Source organism: Lissotriton helveticus, chromosome 2_1 (assembly GCF_964261635.1).
Source record: "Lissotriton helveticus chromosome 2_1, aLisHel1.1, whole genome shotgun sequence".
Lineage (NCBI taxonomy): Eukaryota > Metazoa > Chordata > Amphibia > Caudata > Salamandridae > Lissotriton > Lissotriton helveticus.
Genome location: NC_136059.1, coordinates 152,356,535 through 152,382,130, shown reverse-complemented (window position 1 = coordinate 152,382,130; position 25,596 = coordinate 152,356,535). Strand labels below are relative to the sequence as shown.

At 44.9% G+C, this 25,596-nt stretch overlaps 1 long non-coding RNA gene across 1 annotated transcript in view; it reads left to right on the top strand.

Moving 5' to 3' along the window:
* Positions 1 to 1,489: 1,489 nt before the first annotated feature.
* Positions 1,490 to 25,596, top strand: part of LOC144819259 (uncharacterized) — a 124,019-nt gene continuing 99,912 nt past the window's right edge. The window contains exon 1 of the long non-coding RNA XR_013607251.1: positions 1,490 to 1,578. This is a non-coding gene — a long non-coding RNA (uncharacterized LOC144819259). The remainder of the gene's footprint in view (positions 1,579 to 25,596) is intronic.

Here is a 25,596-nt window from a genome sequence, read left to right as displayed (position 1 = left end):
AAACAATACACTGATTGTGATAAATATACTCATCACAAATATTATATTTTGACTTTAACTGACTTACCCAGTGTTGATACTTTGGGTGCATTGTTAGTAGAATGTTTAGTGTTTCCTGAAATCCTTTCTTGTTTCCTTTACACTTTATTCACTCTTAATGCTGAATGCATGCTAAGGTGTAGTCATAGTAGTTTTAATAATAACGTAAACATGGATATCTCAACGTTTTTGTAATTGTAATATTTGTGTTACAATATGTCTACGCTCATCTTCCCTCTAGATTGTTTGAATTTGGCCTTGACTGATTAATATACAAATTAAAGGGAGATTTTGGCCTTGACTGATTAATATTCAAATTAAAGGGAGATTTCGGAAACATTTCCTCTCACTGCAAGTACTCAGCATCCTAATCAGAAGGAAAATCGTGGAATTTACCTTGTAATACTTGTGTGTGCTCCTCACAATATCACAGACCTGGTAAGCCTCCCATTGGTAGCCGCCAGTGCAAATCTGAGTGTAGGAAACCCTGGTGAGGCCATTAAAGTTCAGTTTTTTCGTTTCTTAACATTTTTATTTTGGATTTTCAAAAGAAAACAAGTAAACATTACATATCATACCATTCCGCTAGGAATAATAATCCTAGCTCAGACATTGCAGGAAAAGTGATCACTTACACCCAGATGTAATGAGAAAAGCAATTCAATATATTCACTTCAGATCAGAGGGTGACCCACGAGAGGGGCACAATTCACCGTCCCTTCTCACCTGTGTCCCAGCTGTAATGCCCAGCATAAGTCAGCATTCTAGTGCTGAAGCCCGTACTCACACTAAACACCCACCCACCACTGATGTCACTGGTCAGGTGACACAGCTTCAATAAAAGAGGCCGAGCCCACGTGCTCTGGGCCAGTTGCACCGAGTATGCAGTGTGTCCTGTAGTCCAGTGATTACTAGCATGAGGGCCTAAGGCCCGACCCTACACCAGCCTCAGTGCTGCCACACGTACCTGAGCACTGAACAGTGACATTAGAGCTGACTGGAGCATCGACATGGTAAGGGGTACCAAAGGGGATGTTAGGATCACACATCCTTTGGTACCAACAATGGACGGGTGATTGGTGTTCAACAACAAATGCAACGAAAATCATTATAGATTTGTATTGTCGAGTGTGTTGATCTATGAAGTGGGTATGCTGTTTGTGATACTGGTAGTAAATTGTTTTTCGTTCTTTGCAAGTGACACTGTATGAATGTTCTGCTGTCTCGTATCCTGTTCTGTCCCCCCATCTCTGCATATTTCATCTGTGAAAGGCTCATGATGAACCTTTTAGGTAAATGTGGTTGTTTAACGATCCTTAAGTGATATTATATTAAGTCTTTTTTTTTCAGAAATGTGCAAGTATCCGAGCAGCAGAAGTCCAGCTCTCACCCTCACACCATACAAAGAGCGGTATAACCCAGGAGACAGTGTCGGAGTCACCTGCCCTGAGGGGTATCAGCCTTCGAGCGGCACAATGTTGTGCAGACAACTGGATCCGAGCACACAGAGTGCTTGGGATGAGACACCCTACTGCATCCGTGAGTGTGACCTGCCTTCACGCTGTCATGTAGAGTCTGCTTTAGGCCGTTGCTTTGTCTTTGTAGGGGAACTGAAACCGCCCCAGAGGCTGGAGAGTCAAATCCACAGGATCAGGAGGTTTGTGTCCACCTAGCATCTCCACCAGAGTGGCTGCTATCACTTTAAGGATATACATTCAACAATAAATGTGAGCAATGGAAATGTATCCTAGAACTGGTGGTACTTTTAATATTAATTATTTATTTATAGACGTTATTTACATATACGGGCATCAGGGAGCTATGCAATGAGAATAGCCAGAATTGACTTTTCTCAAGAGATATTGAAATCGTGGAGTAACTGCACCAAACAGTAATATAAAACCGGCCTTGAATGTGGGCTCTGCAGGTGGAACACCCATCGCAACGCATGCGTCGCATCGCATGCATATACGTTGTGTGCTGTCACAACGCACGCAACGGAATGTTTTAGGCTTTAGGGTTAGGGCTTAGGGTTAGGAGTCGTATATGGTACTTTTTTAGGCTTAGGGTTAATGTTAGTGTGGGGGACGGTTTTGCCTTTACTGTTTACACCTTAGGGTTGAGGGAAGTTTCAAGGCATTGTACTGTGCTTGGCAGGGCTGTTAGGGAGAATTTTATGGTGTGATAGAATGAGTGGCCGTAGTGTGCGATGAAAAAGTCTTTTGCATGCGTGTGAATGCCGAGTCCGATGTAATGGTTTGCGTGGTGAATGCGTGCGATGTAATGGTGTGTGCGATGTAAGGAATGCGATGTAATGGTGTGCGTTGTGTTTGTTTGCGTTGAATCGTCATATATCCCTTTGCAGAGATGGGTCTGTAGGACCTCTCATAAGTGCAGCAGGGGAGGATGGACTCTTGTGTTTTCAGGTGGGTGATTCGAGGGCCGCAGCCTGGAGCATTGACTTGGGGGGCCCGGCCCCTCATGATGCCAGCGTGAAGGATACATTCTGGCCATAGAGGTGTCCCCGGGCAGGGGGGTTCTCTACGGGCCTTCAGTTTTTTAAACAATGCTTCAATAATGAAAAACTTAAAAATGCATTTTCTACTGTATTTTAGATAAAGATGTCATTCCTCTCTGATGAATTTTTGATGAAAAGTAAGAGACAAATAATTCATTTAAAATGTGTTCAATGATTCAGGGTTCGTGAAGCGCAAATACTCACCCCGAGGGTCTCCAGGCGCTGGTGGAGAGGGGGTAGGGGGTGGCTCTGTTGAGTTCTGGGGTCGTCCGAAGAGCCAGGTCTTGAGGTCCGTCCCGAACTGGGGCAGTGCGGGGGCCTGCTGGAGTTGGAGGGGGAGGTTGTTCTAGGCCTTGGCTGCGATATAGGTGAAGAATTTTCCTCCCGTTTTGGGCTTGAAGATGCGTGGAACGGTGGCCAGAGAGAGGTCGGCTGATCGGAGGTGTCTTTTGAGTGCGTGGAAGCTGAAAACTAATGGAATTTTGAAACAGTTTTACTGGATGAGTTAGAGGTTCACCCAGATAATTGCTGGGAAAATAATGTGACTCTGAAATATTATTAAATCAGTCTTATGGGATGTTTTCCGGATAAGGTTGAGGAACAATACGCAGCAAATGGTAAATTTTCAATCCAGTTTAACCCAAAATATGGAAGGATTGGAAGAGGGCTCGAGGGGGTGAACAAACCTTTGGTAAATTAATGATAAGATGTTTATAAGCGAAAATTTGCAGTGTTTCACAGGTAAACATGGGATAGTAGTAAAAGGATTTTTACAGAGGTGCAGTGCTTAATTTGAGCCGGTGGTTGCAGGTGCGGCCAACCAGCGCTTATTTCTGGGAACCGGAAATAATTTGTCCTGACCAGACTAAGATCCAAACCAAGAGAGAGAAAAACGCAAAAGGGGGAAAGAAAGAGGAAGAAAAGAGACAGAAAAAGAGTGAGAAAGGGAGAAAGCAGGGGTGAAAAAGAACATACAGGAGTGAGTCTGACTGGCAGGGAGTGTCTAGGGGTGAACTAAAGTTTCATGAGGGGGGTTAAGACTATGTAGTTTTCGGTGCCATTTCCTTCTTCGGCGCAGGTGGCATCTTCTGAACAAATGCTTGGCCCGGGTATGTATTATTTTACAAATTAAGCACTGCAGGGTTGTTGCAGTTTTCCTGCAAGGAAGCATGGCTTTGGGAGTCTTGCTAAAGATATTTCAGAAAATTAGGCAAATGATTAATTGCGATTATAAGAGGCAATCTTTGAACGCAGCTTTACTGAGCAGCTTATATTTGTCTGTTTGATTTGTTCACCTTCCAACAGCCCTTTGAGGCTCATTTGCACTTTTCCTATTCTCTCAAATTAAACAGGTAAAACTTCGATTTTACATTCATTTTCCATGTCTCTTGCCCATATTTTGCTTTGTTTTTTGTTTTTTTCACGGTCCTGTAGAACCAGACATTTCTGCCAACCAACATAATGATAATATTATTGACTTCAGAAGGATGAACGGCTGATGGGAGTCAAAAATGTACTCTGTTCTGGTCCTAGGATGCATGTTTCTGGTCCAGGGAGGACCTAGCCTGGCAGTTCGGGCTGGACTGTTCCCATTGGGTGCAGGATCAAGACTGATTTGCATATGGCTGGGTCCAAACTGGATTAGCATGGGGAGCAAAAAAACAATGTATTTGGGCCCTGATCTCTGTACTGGAGTGAATGTATTACATTGTTCTTCATTCTGTCCATCAACTGTTGTTTTTGCATTTGTCAGCCCGAGTGGGATGGGTATGCTCAGATGTGAGTCCCGTGCTCTCCATGCCACTGGAATCAAGCTGTCCTGGCTGATGAGGGCTGAAAGCCCGAAACCGGTCCTAGGATGCTTGTTTCCAGTCCAGGAGGACCTGGCTTGGCAGTTTGGGCTAGACTGTTCCCATGGGGCACAGGGTCAAGACTGATTTGCAGAAAGATGAAGAAAAGTGCAGGAAGAAGCAAGAGATATGCAGAAAGGACCAACAGAGGTGCAGAAAAAGGCCTTGTTGCAAAGTCATCCTGTGCCCCCAACATTTTACTGACTACTACTGGTGGTAACTGACTCTGACTAACCAGGCCCGGAGCCAGTGCTTTGCTGAAAGACACTTAGAATACAGTTAAAACACTTACATACACTAGGGTATATTATGGGTTGGGGTACCCCTGTGATTGGCATGAACTCCCCTGTAAGGCCCTAGCACATAATAGGGTAAGGGGTTAAAACTACCTCTAACTCAGAGGTGCAGAAAGAGGCAAGAGAAGTGCAGAAATAGGCAGGAAAGGTGCAGAAACAGGGAGCAGGGGTGCAGAAAGAGTCAAGGGGGGTGGAGAAAGAAGTAAGATGTACAAAAAGAGGCAAGAGGGGTGCAGAAAAAAGTAGGTAGGGTGCCCAAAAAGGCAAGTGAGGTACAGAAAGAGGCAAGAGCAGTGCAGAAAGAAGGAAGAGAAGTGCAGAAAGAGACAAGAGAATTGCTGAAAGAAGCAACAGATGTGTAGAAAGAAGCAAGAGAAGTGCAGAAAGAGGCAAGTGAGGTGCAGAAAGAAGCAAGACCAATGCGGAAAGAACCAACAAACGTGCTGCAAGAGGCAACAGAGGTGCAGAAGGAGGCAAGAGGGGAGCAGAAAGAAGGAAGGAGTGCAGAAAGAAGCAACAGAGGTGCTGAAAGCGGCATGAGGGGTACAGAAAGAAGGAAGAGAAGTACAGAAAGAAGCAACGGAGGTAAGAAAGAGGCAAGAGTGGTGCAGAAAGAGGGAAGAGAGGTGTATAAAGAGGCATGAGAGTTGCACAAATAGGGAAGAGGAGTACAGAAAGGGGCAGGAGGGGTGCAGAAAGAAGCACAGCGATGCAGAAACAAGCAAGAGAAGTGCAGAAAGAGGCAAGAGAATTTGCTGAAAGAAGCAACTGAGGTTTGGAAAGAAGTAAGAGAAGTGCAGAAAGAGACAAGTGAGGTGTGGAAAGAGGGAACAGAGTTGCAGAAGGAGTCACATGGGGTGCAGAAAGAAGGAAGAGGAGTGCAGAAAGAAACAGCAGAGGTGCTGAAAGAGGCACGTAGGGTACAGAAAGAGGGAAGAGAGGTGTAGAAAGAGGCTAGAGAGTTGTACAAAGAGGGAAGACAGGCGCAGAAAGAGGCAAGAGGGGTGCAGAAACAGGTAAGAGAACTTCAGAAAGAGGCAAGAGAATTGCTGAAAGAAGCAACAGAGATGTAGACAGAAGCAAGAAAAGTGTAGAGGCAACTGAGATGCAGAAACAGGCAAGAAAGGTGCAGAAAGAGGGAAGACGAGTGCAGAAAGAGAACAGGGGTACAGAAAGAAGCACGACAGGGGCAGAAAGAAGCATGGTAAGTGCAAAATGAAGTAACAGGGGTGCAGAAAGAGGCAAGAGCAGTGCAGAAAGAAGCAGCAGAGATGCAGAAGGAGGCTAGAGAACTACAGAAAGAGTCAAGAGAGTTGCAGAAACAGGCAAAAGAGGTACAGAAAGAGGGAACAGAGGTGTAGACAGAGGCAAGAGAGGTGCAGAAACAGGTCAAATGGGTACAGAATAAGGCAAAAGGGGTGCAGAAATTTAAAAAGAGGTGCAGAAAGACCAAGAGCAGTGCAAAAGAACCAACAGAGTTGCAAAAAGAGGCAAGTGAAGTACAGAAGGAGGCAAGAGAGTTACAGAAACAGACAAATGAGGTACAGAAAGAGGGAACAGGTGGGCAGACTGAGGAAAAAGAGGTACAGAAAGAGGGAAGATGGGTGCAGATAAAGACATTTAGAACAGAGGTTCAGGAAGAAGACAGAGCATTGCAGAAAGAACCAACAGAGGTGCAGAAAGAGGCAAGAGGGGTACAGAAAGAGGCAAGTGAAGTGAAGAACAAAGCAAAAGAGGTGCAGAAAGAACCAACAGAGGTGGAAAAAGAGGCAAGAGGGGTGTAGAAAGAGGCAAGTGAAGAACAAAGCAAAAGAGGTGCAGAAAGAACCAACAGAGGTGGAAAAAGAGGAAAGAGGGGTGTGGAAAGGGGTGGGAGAGGTGCACAAAGAGGCAAGAGGGGTACAGAAATAGGCACGAAGGGTGCAGAAAGAGACAAGACAGGTGAAGAATGAAGGAACAGAGGAACAGAAAGAGGCAAGAGTGGTACAGAAAGAGGGAAGAGCGGTATAGAACGAGGCAAGAGAGTTGCAGAAAGAGGGAAGAGGGGTGCAGCGGCAAGCAAAAGGGGTGCAGAAAGAAGCAAGTGACGTGCAGAAAGAGACAAGAGAGTTACAGAAAGAGGCAAGTGAAGTGCAAAAAGAAGGAAAATAGGATGCAGAACGAAGCAACTGAAGTGCAGAAAGACGGAAGAGGGGTGGAGAGAAAGGCAAGAGGGGTGCAGAAAGAAGCATGACAGGTGCAGAAAGAAACAGAAGAAGTGCAGAAAGAAGGAATAAAGGTGCAGAACGAGGCAAAAAGGGTGTAGAAAGACATAAGAGGGGTGCAGAAAGAAACAAATGAGGTGCAGAAAGAGGAAAGAGAGGTAGGGAAACTACAAGAGATTTGCAGAATGAGGTCATGAGTAGTGGAGAAAAAGAAACAAACGTGCAGAAAGAAGCAATAGAAATTCAGAAAGAGGCAAGAGAGGCGCAGTGGGAAGCAAGAGTGGCTTGCACACCATTAGTACCAATTTAACACTTACATTTAGCAATAAGTAACAGATGATCGTTCTAGGTTTGCAAAGGGCCTTCCACCATGCTATAACACTTGTCGCTGCATTTTTGGTAACGTTTGAGCCGTTTAAGCTAGAAACAATGCTTTTTTTGTTCAAATCTGCAGAGTAGGGTGCAGATGATGAATTATGTGGCTAATGCAGAAAATGTATAATTGTGCGAACGTCGTTGCAGCCAAACAGTCGCATAATTCCAGTGGCCCTACTCATACCTCTGACAAGATCCACAAGTGCTCCTCAGTGATTCCATCTTTTTTTGTCTCACTGAGTTCATCGTTGAGCTTCTATGGAAACGAGGAAGACTAAACCTGAGGTTACCACTCTACCACACAGACTACTATACCACATAAATACTCTCCATACCACATAATCCCACTCTACATAATTCCGAAGCACTAAACACCACATAAGTTCTATTAATATATTTTCACTGCACAACATACTACATAATTCCACTACACACAACGTACATCCACCCCACTCCAAAAAACATCATTAAAAAGGGTTTGCATTTACAACGCCAATAGCTCTCATTCTCGCAAATGCCAAACCTATTATATTGCAAACACTTCTTTAACTAGTATCCGCGTTTGCAGAGTGGTGGGGAAAGGGTGCTGGGCCTCTGACCAGCGCTCAGGAATTTCGCTGCGTAGGGCTTAGAGGAGGTACCAGTAGGGGTTCTTGGCCCCCAAATATCCTCAGGAGTAAATTGGACTTCATCCCCATCTCCTAGTCTGCCAGAAGGCACGTTTGCAGTGTGGTGGAGAAAGGGGGACTTGGCCAACGAAGACATTTTAGCAATCCCACTGTGTGGGACTCACTGGAGGTAACAAGAGGGGTAGTTGGCCCCCAAGGACATTCTTGGGAACCAACTATCCCTCCTATTACCTCCAGTAAGTCTCACACAGCAGGATTGCTAATTTATCATAGCAGGCCACGGCCCCTTTGCACACCACTCAACAAACGTGCTCCCTGGTATGTTCTGGATGGAGATTGAAGTCCCCTTCACTGCTGGGGGTCCTTTAGGGGCCAACTAGCCTACCTCTTACCTCCAGTAAGCCCCACACAGTGGGATTGCTGAGAGGTGGACATAGACCACGCCCCATTTCCCCGCCACTCTCCAAACATACCACCTGGCACGTTCTAAGTTGGGGGATTAAGTCTCCTTGAATACTGAGGGTCTCTGGGGCCCAACTAGCCCACTAGGTACCTCCAGTAGCACCACACAGCTGGATTGCAGAGAGGTGGTCTGAGGCCATGCCCCCATTTACACCACTCTGCAAACGCGCTTCTTGGCGCACTACTCGTGAGGAGATGAGGTCCTTTTGTGCCCCCAGGGACCCTCAGTATTCAAGGGGAACTAATTTCCCAATTAACAACGTGCCAGGGGGCACATTTGCAGAGTGGTGGAGAATGGGGGCGTGGCTATAGGAAAATAATGTTATTTAAAGAAAGACAAGAAAACAAAAGTAGTGCCTCATGAGCAAAGTGTGTAAACTGGCGCTAACGTGTGTGGGTGTGAATAAAACCAATCTGGCCTGTCTGTGACCACTCCATATTGATTGATTTAGTTATTTATTTTTTCGTATTTTGATCCTTTTTCTCTTGGTCCCGAGGTTGCACTTTGGATTAGAAAAAGGTCAGAAAATGACATTTCTAGCCAAAGTGTTTCGTTCTTTTTTGGATCCTTTTCACAGTTGAACAAATAAGGAAATGAGGGGAGAGGCAAGCAACAGTAAGAGCTGACTCTTGAAATCAAGCAAGTGAGGGAGAGCGAGACAGACACAGAAAGAGAGGTAGGAATATGGAGAGAGAGAGCAGAGGAGGGCAGATGCCAGCGGCTGAGCAAGAGAAGTGGACACTGTCCTTGCCTTCTCTGGGAAGGAAGGAAAAGGTATAGAGTCTTCTTTCCTTCTCTGTCCTTCCCTGATTGGCCGAGCCTTATCTATAGGCATTGGCTATTTCTGTGGAGGGGTGCAAGCTAACACACGGCAGAGGGCGGGTGGCCTCTGTGGCAGGAGGCAAGTCACAGGTCAAGTGCAGGGCCATTATAGATAGCGCTTCGCGCGCTAATGGCCCTGCGAATCACAAAAGGCAGATGGGGAAATTCTTTTGTCCCATCATCCCCCCGCACGTGTCCCCTGTCCCCCCCACTCCAAAATCTGGGGGGGATATATCCCCCTGTCCCCCACACCTCCTACGCCCATGGGCTACACTGATGCACAGCTTTACCTGGAAGACAGATGTAGTAATCAGGCACTAATGCTGCAGGTGGGAGGGGCTGCCCTAACGCACAGCTCACATGGAAGACATTTTAGAGTGTTGTCTCTGCAGCTCCCGCTCCAAAAACGTCTAGTATTTTGTCTGTCAGTGCTGAAACAGAGACCATTCTCCACCTGTCATACATTACTGGGCTGTGTGTTTGATGGAGTAGCAGACTGAGCATGTTGAAATGAGCATGTCTTCTCTTCAGAAGGGTAGTGTGGCTATGATTTGGAAAGCCGTTTTGCATGACGTGATGGCGAGTAAACCCATTCACCTCCACTTAGTGCTCAATAACCAGTAAACAAAAACTGGCAAATCCAGTAGGTTTTATTCTTATAAGGTGCTGCAGACCTCAAGGCCCCTTGCCGTTTCCTAAAGGTATGAGTTAACCCTTCCAAAAAGTGGCATGAATAAATGCTGTATTTATAAAGTTCGGGCTGGACTGTTCCCATGAGGCACAGGGTCAAGGCTGATTTGCATATGGACATGTCTGAACTGGAGTGGTGTGGAGTGCAAACAAACAATGGATTTAGGCCCAGATCTCTGTACTGGGGTGAATGTATGACATTGTTCTGCATTCTGTCCATCAATTGTTGTTTTTGCATTTGTCACCTCGAGTGGGACAGGTATGCTCAGACGTGAGTCCCGTGCTCTCCACACCACTGGAATCAAGCTATCCTGGCTGAAGACGGCTTATAGCCAGAAACCGGTCCTAGGATGCTTGATTCTGGTCCAGGGAAGATATGGCTTGGCAGTTCCGGCTGGACTGTTCCCATGAGGCACAGGGTCAAGGCTGATTTGCATATGGCCATGTCTGAACTGGGGTGGTGTGGAGTGCAAAAAAAACGATGGATTTAGGCCCAGATCTATGTACTGGGGTGAATGTATGACATTGTTCTGCATTCTGTCCATCAATTGTTTTTGCATTTGTCACCCTTAGTGGGACGGGTATGCTCAGAGGTGGGTCAAGTGCTCTCCACACCACTGGAATCAAGCTATCCTGGCTGAAGATGGCTGATAGCCAGAAACCGGTCCTAGGGTGCTTGATTCCGGTCCAGGGAAGACATGGCTTGGCAGTTCGGGCCGGACTGTTCCCATGAGGCACAGGGTCAAAGCTGATTTGCATATGGCCATGTCTGAACTGGGGTGGTGTGGAGTGCAAAAAAACAATGGGTTTAGGCCCAGATCTCTGTACTGAGGTGAATGACATTGTTCTGCATTCTGTCCATCAATTGTTGTTTTTGCGTTTGTCACCCCGACTGGGATGGGTATGCTCAGACGTGAGCCCTGTGCTCTCCACACCACTGGAATCAAGGTATCCTTGCTGAAGATGGCTGATAGCCAGAAACCGGTCCTAGGAGGCTTGATTCCGGTCCAGGGAAGACATGGCTTGGCAGTTCGGGCTGGACTGTTTCCATGAGGCACAGGGTCAAGGCTGATTTGCATATGGCCATGTCTGAACTGGGGTGGAGTGCAAAAAAACGATGGATTTAGGCCCAGATCTCTGTACTGGGGTGAATGTATGAAATTGGTTTGCATTCTGTCCATCAATTGTTGTTTTTGCATTCATACAGAGCTAAAATTTATGCCAGAATGATCGTACCGGCTATCGCTGACAATTATCGCCCTGCTAGCGCTGTATTACCAATACATAGCGAAATGGCGATAATCTTTCAAGCGATAGCGATGTTTTCCATGGAACATCGTTGGTTTTCTAGCGAAGTTCCTTGGGAAACGGCGATAACTTTGCTGACCCTGTGGTCGTATCAGCATAATGCACCTCCAATATAAAGTATAGCTAAGTCTGCATATTAGTAGATGTTAGTTTTTGGAGAAAACCGCTGTTTTCTTCAAAAACTAACGTCTGCTAAAATGCGTGGGCAGCCTTGTAAATATCACGATGTGCACATTAGTGATATTTAGAAGGTTGTTCTGCTCAGTGACGCCCACTTTGCATTTTATTAGAGATGCAAAGTGAGGAGTCGGTTAAAAGGGTGCTAACATGCGCTAATGCACCCTCTTGTATAGGGCGATATTTGTATCTCCTCTTTTTTGGCTTTAAAAGCCAGAAAAGCAGAGATATGGCCCTTGTAAATATGCCCCTTATTAGGTAACATTTTAGTGCCCTGTAATTGACACTTCATCACGGGTATAAGAAAGGCATTAAGTCAATGTAATACGATAAAATCCAGAAATCGGATAATAGTGTCCAGCTGCATTGTGTAGCTTGGGCAAGTCTCATTACTACCCAATCCTCTAGTCTTTTGCTCCCCCATGCCACGAGACTGTATCAACTGATGAGGGATAACAGAGCGGCTTGTGTGACAGACATTGGGACATCCTGTTCACCCAACATGCAGTTTGTCTGCATCCGTGTGTTGTCCGTGTACAGTTGTCAGTCTCTTGTTGTACGATGTTGAACTCACCTGCACAGCTGTGCCGACAGCTCTGCGAAGGCAGGTACAACAGCTCCATATGGTACTCAAGCCTGCAATACTGTAGTAATTGCACTCGCAGCCATGATGTCTCTCAGTCCGTGTTTGGGCTGGCACTCTTGGGTAACTCACTGGTCCTCCTCGTCTCACCCGCTTTCCCTCATCTGCGCTGCGCACAAGCTGGCACTTCCTCGTGTCCTCCTCTGCAGTCATGGTTGCTGTGATGCAGCTTCTCTGGCTGTCGACTGCTGTGTGGGGAAGATGCAATCCCATTTGGGCTGTTCGGGTCAGGATTGGCCCCGCATAGGCCGGGCTCGAGCAGGAGGTATGGCTCTGCACAGGCCTCCCTACCTGGATGGGGCACCAACACAGGTCATGCTGTGGTCTCAGGATGGGTGATTGCTCAGGACATGCCATAGCTTCACAATTTGCGCACAATGACTCAGGACACGCTGCAACTTTACCTTTCGGGCACATTGCCTTGCGAATCGCTTCAGATTCACCTTTCGAGCACAGTGGCTTAGGTCATGCTGCAGCTTCACAACTTGGGAACAGCAGCCCAGGTTACATCGCAGTGTCACAGTTGAGGCATATAGGCTGCAGCTTCACGATTCCTGACTGGAAGATAAGGGGAGAATCTGGACCCTGCGAAGACTAAGGTCTGCGAGTCACTTTCTGAAGTCTCCTGCCTCTGCAGATCCACCACACCTGGTCACACTGCACCTAGCTCCTCCTGCTGGGATGGCAGGCTCCTGGCCTCTCTCACAGACTCTCTTGCTTCAGGACAAGTGAACAGTTCTTCAGCATGGAGTAGACTTAGGTGATGTCCCCTCTCCTCTGGGAAGCTTGCTGTCAGGCAGCTACCAGCTCTAATTGCAAAGCTGTGTCCTGAATACTATGTATAGGCTGTGGGGTTTTAGGTTTAAACCTATAATAACTGATAAAACCCCACTGAAAGAAAAATAGCCCTCACCGGTGAAAACATATAAACACTGAAAAAACACCTGGACAACCACAAACTAAATGCCATTCAATGAAAGGAAAAGGAGAGTGAAAGAGTCATTTTTTTCTTCCTGAAGGGGTCAATACAATGTAACTTTGTTATACAAGTAGCAGTAAGAAAGGCGGGCTAACATTATTCTGCTTGAGTTTTGTTCTTTAGGGATGCCACTAAAATAGTGTTTCTTCTTCCTTTTACTTTTTCAGTGTTGTGGCCTTTGGTCTGAAGATGCAGGGTTTAGTTTCATGTTTTAGGTCTAGTTTAATTATTTTATAAACTATAGAGAATCAGGAAATATCAAACTCATATTTGATATTTTGGCTGCATTTGATTCTTTCACCGATAGGTAAAATGGCTGGTTTCATAAAAATCTTTCCTAATATGTGTCATCACATTTACCCACAGAGAATGGGTAAAAACCCTTAATACATCAGACCATAGTTTCTAGTGGGTCAGTATTGATAGTAGGTGAATTACCAACACCTCAGGCTTTAAACATTCAATGCAAGATATAGTGACAAGTATATATATCACCAAGCATCTTGGATAGTGGTGAAAACATGACACCAGACTTTTGGAAAACATGGAATGCAGCGTCACTTGTAATGCTCTGCAAAAAAGGTTCTTTCCAAGTTCAACAAAGATTGAAGTGATATTGTTTGTATTTGCAGTGATTCATCTACGTATATAATAAAGTTGTGTGATGACCTGTCAAAATTGATACTCGAGCTGAAGTGATTCCCTGTAGTAGATCCTTGCCACTTGTTAGATGGTATGCTGAAAGCATCTTTACAATCTTAAGAGTTAATGAGGGATGCTATTGACTTTTTAGTTCATTCTGATGCACTGGTTTCTAATGCACAGGAACTAAAACGCAAATATTTATCATTTTGTGCTTTATGTGGCATCAAAGAAAGAGTCATCCCAACTGTGTCCCTTAGCTGATGGTTCTCAGCCCAATGAGCTAAGAATGCTGAGAGGGCCTTTTCACAGAAGTTTACATGGGAAGGAAAGAGCGAGCGCACATGACCCAAAGACTCACTGAAGAAGTATTGTATGGTGTACTACAATAAGATTAATTTGCAAAAATCTATTTGGACCTTGTGGTAAATAAATAAATAATACCTCTATTTTTGAATGAATAAATGAATAACAGATAGCTCAATAAATAAGAGTCAAGATTCGAGGTAGTAGGAGTTTTGCAGGTTTAATACAGCATAAAGGACAGGAACAGGACAACCTGCACGGACAAGATCTGGGATGAGCGCGCGCCAGCTTTAATAACAGTACACAAGCATATATACTAAAACAGTTGCATTACAGTGAATACGATAGGCGGAGCAGTGGGTGTGGTCAATAGCAGTCGCGAAAGATAAGGGTGAAAGTGGGTGTAACAGGGCGTATACATAGACATGTGATGTAAACGTAACAGAATATGTCATAAATGGGGCGGAAACATGGAGGGGGCTACCTAAGGAGCCGGGACCTCTAACCTAATGGTGCGCGCAAACTGACAATGACGTGTTACTAGGAGAAGCTGGGGGCTATGAACTCTGTGCTAGGAGTAGAGACTGAAGTCTGGAGAGTCAGGGCGACATGTACCTAAACCCTATCTAGTATCTAATGTTTAGAGAACATGTTGATATAAACTAAGAGTCAGGAGGGGAAAGGCTAACAGACACTAAGACTGGAGCATGCATTATTCTACATGTAGTACGTGTAAAGGAATATTAAATGACCATTAAATGCAGTATTTCTCTTACATGGAGACGTAAAGGCTAGACAATGACGGAAACTATTGATGCGATTCAGTAGCTTAGGAATGCAGAGAAGGAGGGCTGGACTGATAACTAGAATCATAACATACTCTTGGCAGACTCGTAGGCAGAGCCAGGCTGAGCCGGGCACTGTGAGGCAGGAAGTAAGTGAAGGGTCGAGGATACAGGTGGGGGCTGTATCGCTCCTCAGCGAGGGTTCAGAAGACAGGAGCTGAATCTGGTGTCCGGGCCCTTTTGAGGCCTAGAAACGGGGACTTTACAATGAAATAACGTGCACACTGAGAAACGTGGCAACGCAACTTTACATAGGCCTAATACTCATAGCTTTCACGAGAACTGGAAACTGGCATACTAGAGATGGACACAACTGTAATTGCGTCGTTAATCAAACATGGGGAATACATATGCATATTTAATCATGCACACATAACATAAGATGGAGGACACGTAGGGACACAGAACATGGCAAAATTTACTTTTCCACATTCCCTCCTTGTCACTACGTTTCCATCAGGAAACATCAATATTCATGATACCATCTATCATTTCATACAGTATCATTTGCTCGTCTCGAATTGTCTTGGAACGGGATTTAGGACGGGACTTGGGACTAGGAATACAAGAGGTAGCACAAATGCCGCAAATCGCAGGGCCACATTGTAAACAGAGGCAGCAACTGAATATGATCGCTACTGCAATATCTAGAAATGACAATACTTTCCATCCCCAGGCAGAGATTATACTCCAGAACCAACCGGACCATGTCCAGGTGCCTGGATTTTGGTGTAACATATGGGCAATTTTATGGAGTCTGGTAATAGCTGAATAAACAGACGGTGCGTTATTAGGAATGAAAATGCAGCAACTAGATCCGATGACTCTACATGCTCCTCCTCTATCGGCCAGTATGACGTCAAGGACGAGACGATTTTGCAAAACTACAAATCTCATAGCAGATTGCTCTTCGGTTAAGTTACCTAGGGCAGAGGCAGTCTCATTCACTACTGCTTCAAGGGTTCTTGTTAACCTACGGATTAACTTACTATTCTGGACAGGTCCTATAAAGAAGAAGAAACCTTTATTGAAATCTGTATACTGTTCTAGAGCAGTTTCAGTATAATCGACAATTGGGGACTCGATCTCCCTTCTATGTCTAAAGTGTACTAGATGTGTGTTTCTATGATAATCAGATGGGGCTAGGAAAACTGGTGGCAGTAGGAAGGCAATGTAACAGGTTCCCTCCCAATCGAGGGGCAGACGAACATATGCGGTCTGACCACAAACGAAATATGAATGACGTGAAGCTTTGAAAATAGATTTCCCACTGTCACTATACTTGACAATAGTAGTACAATCACTATGGCCTACATGTGTAGAACCATTATTTCGGACACATAATTCGCCTTTGACTGGCAATACTGAAATTGCGGGTAAGTCTGGAGTAGTCTCAGACTGAACATTCAGGACCATAAAATTCGAAGAATAATTTCCCAAATTATAAACTTCATTTTCTAGATCTAACCCTGTTCTGTGGGGAAGACCTTGCTTGTCTGGAAAACATGTACTGTTAAGAAAAGACATATCTGTTGAGGATGACGTTAACGTGGACCATGCTCCACACGAACCATTATGTGAAAATGGATAAGGAAAGAGTGGCAGAACTCCCGTCGGTGTCTGGAAAGGGGGGAGTCGACCACACACCCAACAATTAGTGGCATTGCTGGTCTGGTGTGAATAATGTAACATGCGGATAAAGGAATTATTACGCATAGCAAGACGATAAGAGAGTTCATGAGGAGGTAGATCACTAAACGTGTGCTCTACTGTAACATTAGCAGACGTATTTACATGAGAAACTGGAAAATACAAATAAAATGCATAACTGGTGCAGGAAATCATAATGCTGAAATATAGCAGAAAACATAAAATAATAGTGCAACTTTTAGAGTTCTCACTAACTCTCTCTCTGTGGGGGTCTATTATATACATGTCAGAAACCGGTCTAACCGTTTCACCTAGGGGAGGACTTAGACAATCAAACTGGCTGACTTAATTTACTAGACCTTAATTTAAGCTTATACTCCTGCTGCGGAGTTTTCTCTAACAGGGAGGGATCTGTATCATTGTCTTTTGCGGGACAGTCCTTGAGAATAGTACTTTGGCAGTCTTTTGAATCCTCGGAAATGTTCTTGGTAACAGGCTTTAGTCCAAAAAATCTTTTCACATGTGACAGGTGGACCCAGCCCTTCCTGCCTTCTAACTTGACAGCAGTACGGGTGGCCAGGAGGACCTGACGGGGTTCCTTCCAGCGAGGCTCCAGCGGACTTGAGCGATCAAAGTTCCTCACAAGAACCATGCATCCGGGAACAATTTCATGCGGTGCCACCTCGGTATTGTCTGGAAATGCACGGCAACCTGTGAACGACTAGAATGTAGGGCAGACATCAAGGAAGCTAGGTAATCTGTCAGCATATTACTTGAAACATCGGTAATACTTCGGGGTCTAGGTGTACCCCACATATTAGGGGGGCGGCCGAATACGACCTCGTACGGGGACAGACCTGATCTGGAATGTGCGACCATGCGCATATAAAACAAAGCAACTGGCAGAGCTACTAGCCAGTCCACACCTTTCTCTTTACATACTTTTGCAATTCGGATTTTCAGAGTCTGATTATGTCTCTCTACGAGACCGGCTGCTTCAGGATGGCGTACACAATGAAACTTCCACTGGTACCCTAACAAAAGGGAAATATGTTTCATGAGCTCAGATGAGAATGGCTGGCCGTTGTCTGAATACACGACCCTAGGGAGTCCATAACGGGGGAAGAATTCACGAACCAACTGCTTGGCAGTGGTCGTGGCTGTGTAATCTGGGACTGGATATGCCTCTGTCCATCTGGACAAAGCGCACACAACTACAAGGACATACTTGAAACCTCGACATCGCTCCATCTGGATATAATCCATCTGGAGGACTTCAAAGGGGTGGTCAGGGGGCTGGAATCCACCTTGTTCCACCGGGACACTTTTACCTGGATTGAACTGGCAACATATCATACAGGTACGGACTTTCTGCTTGGCTGCAGCTCGTAAATGCTTGTTGAACCATATGTTCTGGATACTGTCTAACATAGCTTTTTCTCCTAAATGTGCTGGACTATGTGCGGTATTGATAATGACTTGAACCATAGAATCGGGGAGAAACCATGTGGCTTTTCCCTTTGTCACCCATCCCTGATCTGTCTGGACCCCTCCTTGTTCGGACCATTTCTTGATTTCATCGGGAGTAGCATGTAACTGGATATCTATGACATCTTGAGTGGGGTCCTTAACTGTCATACATGTAGTCGGATCTGGAGTATGTGTCTGTGTCGGACTAACTGAAATGTCTGGAGTCTGTGCTGTAAGCTTGGCTGTGCGATCTGCTAGGTCATTACCCTGGGAAATAGTGTCAGTAACTTTCGTATGTGCTTTGCACTTCATGATAGCAATAGATGTCGGTAAATGTATGGCATCTAACAGAGCTTGAATAAGGAGACCATGCTGAATCTTGGTTCCATGAGAAGTCATGAAACCTCTCTCCTGCCAGAGCACTCCAAAGTCGTGTACGACTCCAAATGCGTAACGTGAATCCGTGTAAACATTAACTTTCTGGTTCTTGGCGTGTATGCAGGCTTGAGTCAGAGCGACTAGCTCTGCTGCTTGAGCGGACAGAGTGTCAATACGATGTGTCTCTATAACTTCAGTGTCTGTAGTCACTGCATACGCGGCTACTAGATCTCCTGTACTTGTTCTCATACATGAACCATCCACATAAAGTGTCAGGTCGGGATCTGGTAATGGGATATCTGTCAGATCTTGTCTTGGCTTAGTCATAGTGTTAACTACTTCCACACAATCATGTGTGGCAGGATTTGAAGTAACTGACGGTAACAGTGTAGCAGGATTTAGAACGTTGCAGCGTCTGATTTCTATGTGTGGCTGGAACAGTGTCAATTCATATCCTGTTAAACGTGCAATTGTCAAGTGCTGAGTCTGTGTTCGGTTTAAAAGAACTTCCACGGAGTGTGGAACTTGTACTGTCAAGGAATGACCTAATACTATGGAATCACTTTGTCTGATAGCTAGTGCTGTGGCTGCAACTGACTTGAGGCACGCAGGCAGAGCCTGGGCTACAGGATCTAGTGTGCTCGAAAAATAAGCACAAGGCTTGTATTGTCCTGCTTGATCTTGTGTGAGAACAGATAATGCTGTACCTTCGCGTTCAGTGACGAAAAGTGTAAAAGGCTTACTGTAGTTCGGTGTTGCTAGAACTGGAGCTTGGCATAAGGCTTTCTTTAACTCATTAAAACTAAGTGTATGTTCAGATGTCCAAGGGAGGACAGTCGATACGGCTGCCTCCTGTGTCGTTAACTGTATCAGTGACTTGGCTAGAAATGCATACTGAGGAATCCATTGTCTGCAATAAGAAGTAAGGCCGATAAAAGCACGTACCTCCTTCTGGGTCTTGGGCTGAGGAAGACTCGCTATTAACTGGATACGGTCAGGTGTCAACTGCCTACCCCTCTTGGACAGTAAGTGGCCTAAATAGATCACTTGCTGGACACAGAATTGAAGCTTCGAAGGGGACACCTTGTGCCCCATCTCGGCTAGGAAATACAAGACTGTAAGGGATGTCACGTAAGAACAGACGTATTCCCTCTGGGGAACAGCAAATAACTGCACCTAATTCTTTCAGTGTTTTAATACCTAACAGATTTTCTGGACATGACTCTGTGAGTAACAGATCAGTAGTGCGGGACAATGGACCTACTTCTAGAGTAACTGGCTTTGATATCTCGTTTACAATAGGTTTTCCTGAAAATCCAAGGGAAACATTTCTAGAGCCTGAGAGCGGAGCCCCTGGAACTTCGGCGTGACTGATGGTGGTCCTACTTGCCCCTGTATCAATCAGAAACTTTCTGTCTTTCCCTAATACTTGACTGTGAACATAGGGACCCTCTTGATCTACAGGTATCTCGATGAGAGGCAAGCCTACCTCCCTCTCTAGGCTGTTTCATGAATATGGCTGATACTCTGGATACTCGGACTGTGCATACTGGTACATCTGCTGTGTGACATGCTGTGTTGCAGCAATAGGCTGCGGTACTGTAACTGTCTGTTGTGCATTCTGTGGCTGAGGAATCTGTGAGACTTGTTCTTGTCTAGGCGGACGTGGTCTTTCTTTAGTTTTACCGGTAGCTATGTTATGTTTCAGAACTGCACACTCGTTTATAAAATGACCTGGCTGTTTACAATAATTACATGTCCCTTTAACGGGAACTGCGGGATGACTGGCTTGATTCGTACCCCTCTTCTGACTGTCTTGAGGAACAGATTGTGCAACTAGTACTTTCATTTTCGTGTCTTTCATACGTTTCCTTTCATGATCTTGCTCTTCTCTGATTCTATTCTGGTGATATTGAAGCATCTGTAACATCTGGGACGGGGTATTAGCTTGCCAGGTACTTTCTACTTTCAAAACTCGATTCTTAACTTGTGGACTTGAATTCTCGACTAGTTTGGTAACAAAAAGATGAGGGTATGACTCGCTACTTGTCTTGAGGCCACTGTTAATGCTAAAACATTTCTCAAATCTAGAATAAAAATCACTAATGTCTTCGTCTTGTTTCTGTTTACAGGCTGAGATTGCATCCCAGTCTTCCTTTTTAGTTGCTAGTAATCTTGGCAAAACTTGTATTAACAATTCTGGTAATTCTTTACATTTCTCTCCTAGACCAGTACCTGGTACACGTGACTTATCTTCAGCTTCTAGAACTGCCCAATCTATCTTTTTCTCTCCCACCTCCCATTCTTTTTCCTTGAGTTTTTCATATACCCCTGCGGGCAACAGGACTTTTAACATTTTAATAATATCTGGATACGTGTATTCTCCCATACGGAGCATGTCCTTTAATTCTCGGTGGAACCCTGCTGGATCTTTGTCATGACAAGGAATTAATTTCTTCATCTCTAAGAGTTCCATCTTTGTAATCGGGGTGTAGACAAACACTCGTTGCATTTCACCATCTGCTGTCCTGACTGGGTGTACTTCTCGTAACGGATTCTGTCTGTCTATATAAAAGGGTTTACTTTCTGGGGGTGAGACATGAACAAAATGTGGGTTCAAAAACGTTCTATATTTGTGGCGCTGTTCTAGAATGACACTAATTAAATCGGTACCTAGACCTTTCCATCTATACTGGAGTAACTCGTTCAGGACATCATGTAACGGACCTGGATCAGAATGTTGACCCTCATACAGAGTGATGAGGTGCTGGATCATATACATACCCACCAGTCGCTGCTCGGCTGGGGGCAGTTTCAGAAACATTTGTGCCACTATTTCGTCTGGAAAAGTGGTAGAATCAGTAATCCATCGGACTGCTGATCGGGCTAGTTCTTGTTCATGCATGGTACTTAACTCACTATAACCGATTCGTGATTTCAGAATGTGATCGGTAGCTTGAAATACTTGCTCTAGAGAACCTTGTTCTGGTGCTGGATGAGGAACAGTTTTCTTGTAATCTAGACGTGAATGTCGGTCGGAAAGTCTAGTTCTACCTACATACGCTATCCTGGTGGGATTCTCGTCGTCTACCTCTTCAGTGGAAGAGTCATTTTCTTTCTCGCTGACTAGTGCTTCTTTGCGTTTCTCGTGTAACCTTATTATTTCTTTACGAATTTTCTTGTACATACTCTCTATACTACTGATGGTCCTGTGCTTACCCTCGGCTATATTATCACTCCACTTTGTCAGGATTCTCATTTCGGCCGGATCTTTAGTCGGGGAATCTTGTTCTCTTATTAAACAATTAATCAGAAACTTTAATAACATGAGCTGGATCTCAGCTTTCCTTTGAGACATGGCTTCGCCAATACTTTCTGGATCATCCCCTGTACGGATGAAACGATATATTCTGTCTAGATCTTCTCTCATATCCGGTAGGGTGTCCAAATACCCGGTCACCCGTCTTACACGGATGGAATATATTACTGTACTATCATCACCTGCAACTGGATCATAGCGGCATTCAGTAAGGGCTCGTCGGATTTCTGCAACGGACTTATACTTGGGCGTACGCTGTAACGCACATTCATGTAACTCGGCCAACGTTCTACGTTGGTGTGGTGGCGGGGTACCAGGAGGACCTCCTCCTGCGGCCCCTAAACTAGAATCGTCTACTGATACTCTTCGTGCTGGGAGAGTGGGAAAATGTAATGTAGGCTGGACCGGGGGTACCGTAGCAGGTACTGCAAAAGGTGCCCCGGTGTCTGGAGGAGCAGGATTTACATTATTTACAGGAACTGGCGGAACATGATTTGCATATTCCGGAACTGTGTCGTCCAAATTGGACGAGATAAAAATATCAGCTGCGGTCGGTTTGTGACGTAGCTTGGTCGGAACTAATGGCGGCGGAAAATTACTGGATGCCTCCGGAGTTGCTTTTGGCAAGCCCTCGGCAAGAAGAGGATACATACCCTTAATAAGGGCATTCCTCTGTCTGTCTGACTGTTCGGTTTTAACTCGTTCACCTATCTCGATTAATTCCCTTTCTTGGGCTTTTTCTAAGGATTCTCTACTTAATTCTGACTTTCTGATTTCTTTTTCGGTTCTTTTATGAGATTCTTTGCGCCATAACTCGATGGCATCTTTCTGTGACTGTCTGGCTTTCTTTTTCCATAATGCTTCTTCTACTCGCATGATGCACTCGGCATCCCACGTACCTGATACGGGCCATCTATACTTTTCTTCTAACTCTTTGGTATACTCTACCCATAAATCTAGATATAATATGGCACTTATGCCATGCTTCTGATACATAAAATGACCTGGACTGTCCCTAGGCGGGACAGGAACTGCTGCTTCTAGCAGACCTTGTCTGGTTTTTAACTGACGTAGTTTAGAAAATAAGGGCATGACTGAACTGTAATCTAGACACAATACAATACACAATGAACACGATAACTACACCACTTTCATACCACGACATTAAAATACATGAAGAACATTTAAAATAACAGTTCGCACAGAATACTACCTGGAATACTAAAAACGGAATACATGAATCTTCTCGAGAACAGAACTGACTAGAACAGAAACTAGATGCACTGCTGAAACAGTACGAAACTTACCGGTCTCATAAAGAGACACGTCAGGACCCGCATCCACCGAAGTGGACACTTCGTTTTGGGTCTGTGTACCACCAAAACCCACGGACCAGAGTCAATTAGATTGACCCTGTCTAGATACTACCCCAGCAACGGTACTCACCGGGCAGCAAGAACGGAAGGCCTCGGACTGGACTGGACTGCTTCGACGCCGGACGGACGAACTTCGGACTTCAGTTACGGGTGGGCCTCCGGATACCTCGGACCTTGGACTCTCGGCTTGGGCTCTGGTCGGGACTCGCCGCGTTCCTCCACCGCCTCGTCTGGATGCTGGACCGCCACTTCCGTCTCCTCCGTGGGCCTGAGGGATACTTGAAGCAGAAATATCTGCACGTGCACAGTATGGTTCCGTCACGGCTGCAGAGGGTCAGGGGGCCGGCGTGGCTTCACCGGCGCGTGGGGAAAGGGCAAGTCCCTGTTCGGGCGCCATTATGTGGTAAATAAATAAATAATACCTCTATTTTTGAATGAATAAATGAATAACAGATAGCTCAATAAATAAGAGTCAAGATTCGAGGTAGTAGGAGTTTTGCAGGTTTAATACAGCATAAAGGACAGGAACAGGACAACCTGCACGGACAAGATCTGGGATGAGCGCGCGCCAGCTTTAATAACAGTACACAAGCATGTATACTAAAACAGTTGCATTACAGTGAATACGATAGGCGGAGCAGTGGGTGTGGTCAATAGCAGTCGCGAAAGATAAGGGTGAAAGTGGGTGTAACAGGGCGTATACATAGACATGTGATGTAAACGTAACAGAATATGTCATAAATGGGGCGGAAACATGGAGGGGGCTACCTAAGGAGCCGGGACCTCTAACCTAATGGTGCGCGCAAACTGACAATGACGTGTTACTAGGAGAAGCTGGGGGCTATGAACTCTGTGCTAGGAGTAGAGACTGAAGTCTGGAGAGTCAGGGCGACATGTACCTAAACCCTATCTAGTATCTAATGTTTAGAGAACATGTTGATATAAACTAAGAGTCAGGAGGGGAAAGGCTAACAGACACTAAGACTGGAGCATGCATTATTCTACATGTAGTACGTGTAAAGGAATATTAAATGACCATTAAATGCAGTATTTCTCTTACATGGAGACGTAAAGGCTAGACAATGACGGAAACTATTGATGCGATTCAGTAGCTTAGGAATGCAGAGAAGGAGGGCTGGACTGATAACTAGAATCATAACATACTCTTGGCAGACTCGTAGGCAGAGCCAGGCTGAGCCGGGCACTGTGAGGCAGGAAGTAAGTGAAGGGTCGAGGATACAGGTGGGGGCTGTATCGCTCCTCAGCGAGGGTTCAGAAGACAGGAGCTGAATCTGGTGTCCGGGCCCTTTTGAGGCCTAGAAACGGGGACTTTACAATGAAATAACGTGCACACTGAGAAACGTGGCAACGCAACTTTACATAGGCCTAATACTCGTAGCTTTCACGAGAACTGGAAACTGGCATACTAGAGATGGACACAACTGTAATTGCGTCTTTAATCAAACATGGGGAATACATATGCATATTTAATCATGCACACATAACATAAGATGGAGGACACGTAGGGACACAGAACATGGCAAAATTTACTTTTCCACAACCTCATATACTCTATAAATACACTGTCTATATACCATGTTCTTTCAGTGCAGAAAGCAAGCAATAATAAAAGCAAAACATTCCATAAACACCAGAAAAAAAATTTTCCTGTCATTTTTAGTGGCGCGAAAATGTGTAACCACTGATAACAACTGTTTTTTAGGATATTGAAAACAGGGGAAAAAAACACAAGAATTTACCAAAAATAGAAACTGAAAACAGGAAAGCCTAACTATGTAGAGCACTCCCTTCATTGGTCATTGAGAAGCGGCAACTGGAACAACAAGTGGGTCAGTGAATTACACTTTTATACAGTCAAACAGACAGGAGATGTAGATCAATTGTCTGCTCTTTCAGAGCCTGCTCTAGGTATCCTGTCCAGGCTGCTCTCCAAGCACAGGCTAAGTGTAAACTGATGCTCCTTTTAGCAGATTAGTCTTCAATCCGCAGCACCCACAACACAAGGAAAAGGAGATGAGCGCTTTCATCACCTGGGTGTCACGAACCACACTGAAAGAGTAGTCAGGAAAACACAAACATCTGGCATTACCCAAGGTGTACCCTTCATCTTGAACAACAGAGACTGGCTCCCCACCTCTCATCCCCACAATCTACCAACTGCCAGTACTACAGGAAGAAGACTCTCAACAAAAGACCTAAACAAGTTTCTAAAACCAAATCATTTTCTTCGTTATTTATGACCATACTTTTTGTATTTGGTTTATTATTCTTTATTTGTGAGTGTGAATAAATGGCTGCATTAATAAGGCAAATATGAAAAGTGATACAGGGAAAATCTGTCTAGTTCCCCTCAAAATTGGTAATGTCTAGGAGCTCTATCTTCATGAAATTGGAAAGAATTGGTTTCTTTTTTATTAGATCCATGGCTGTCCTGTCCAGCATGTTAATAATCTAGTTGCAGTCAACGCTGTCAAAGGCCTTATGTGGACTTACATAAGGGTTTCCACTTACCTAGTATTATTTTGGGCAATCCTTTAGAATCCCTGAATGTTGGGTTAAAACCTGGCAAGACTAAACTGTATGCAAATCTGTAACT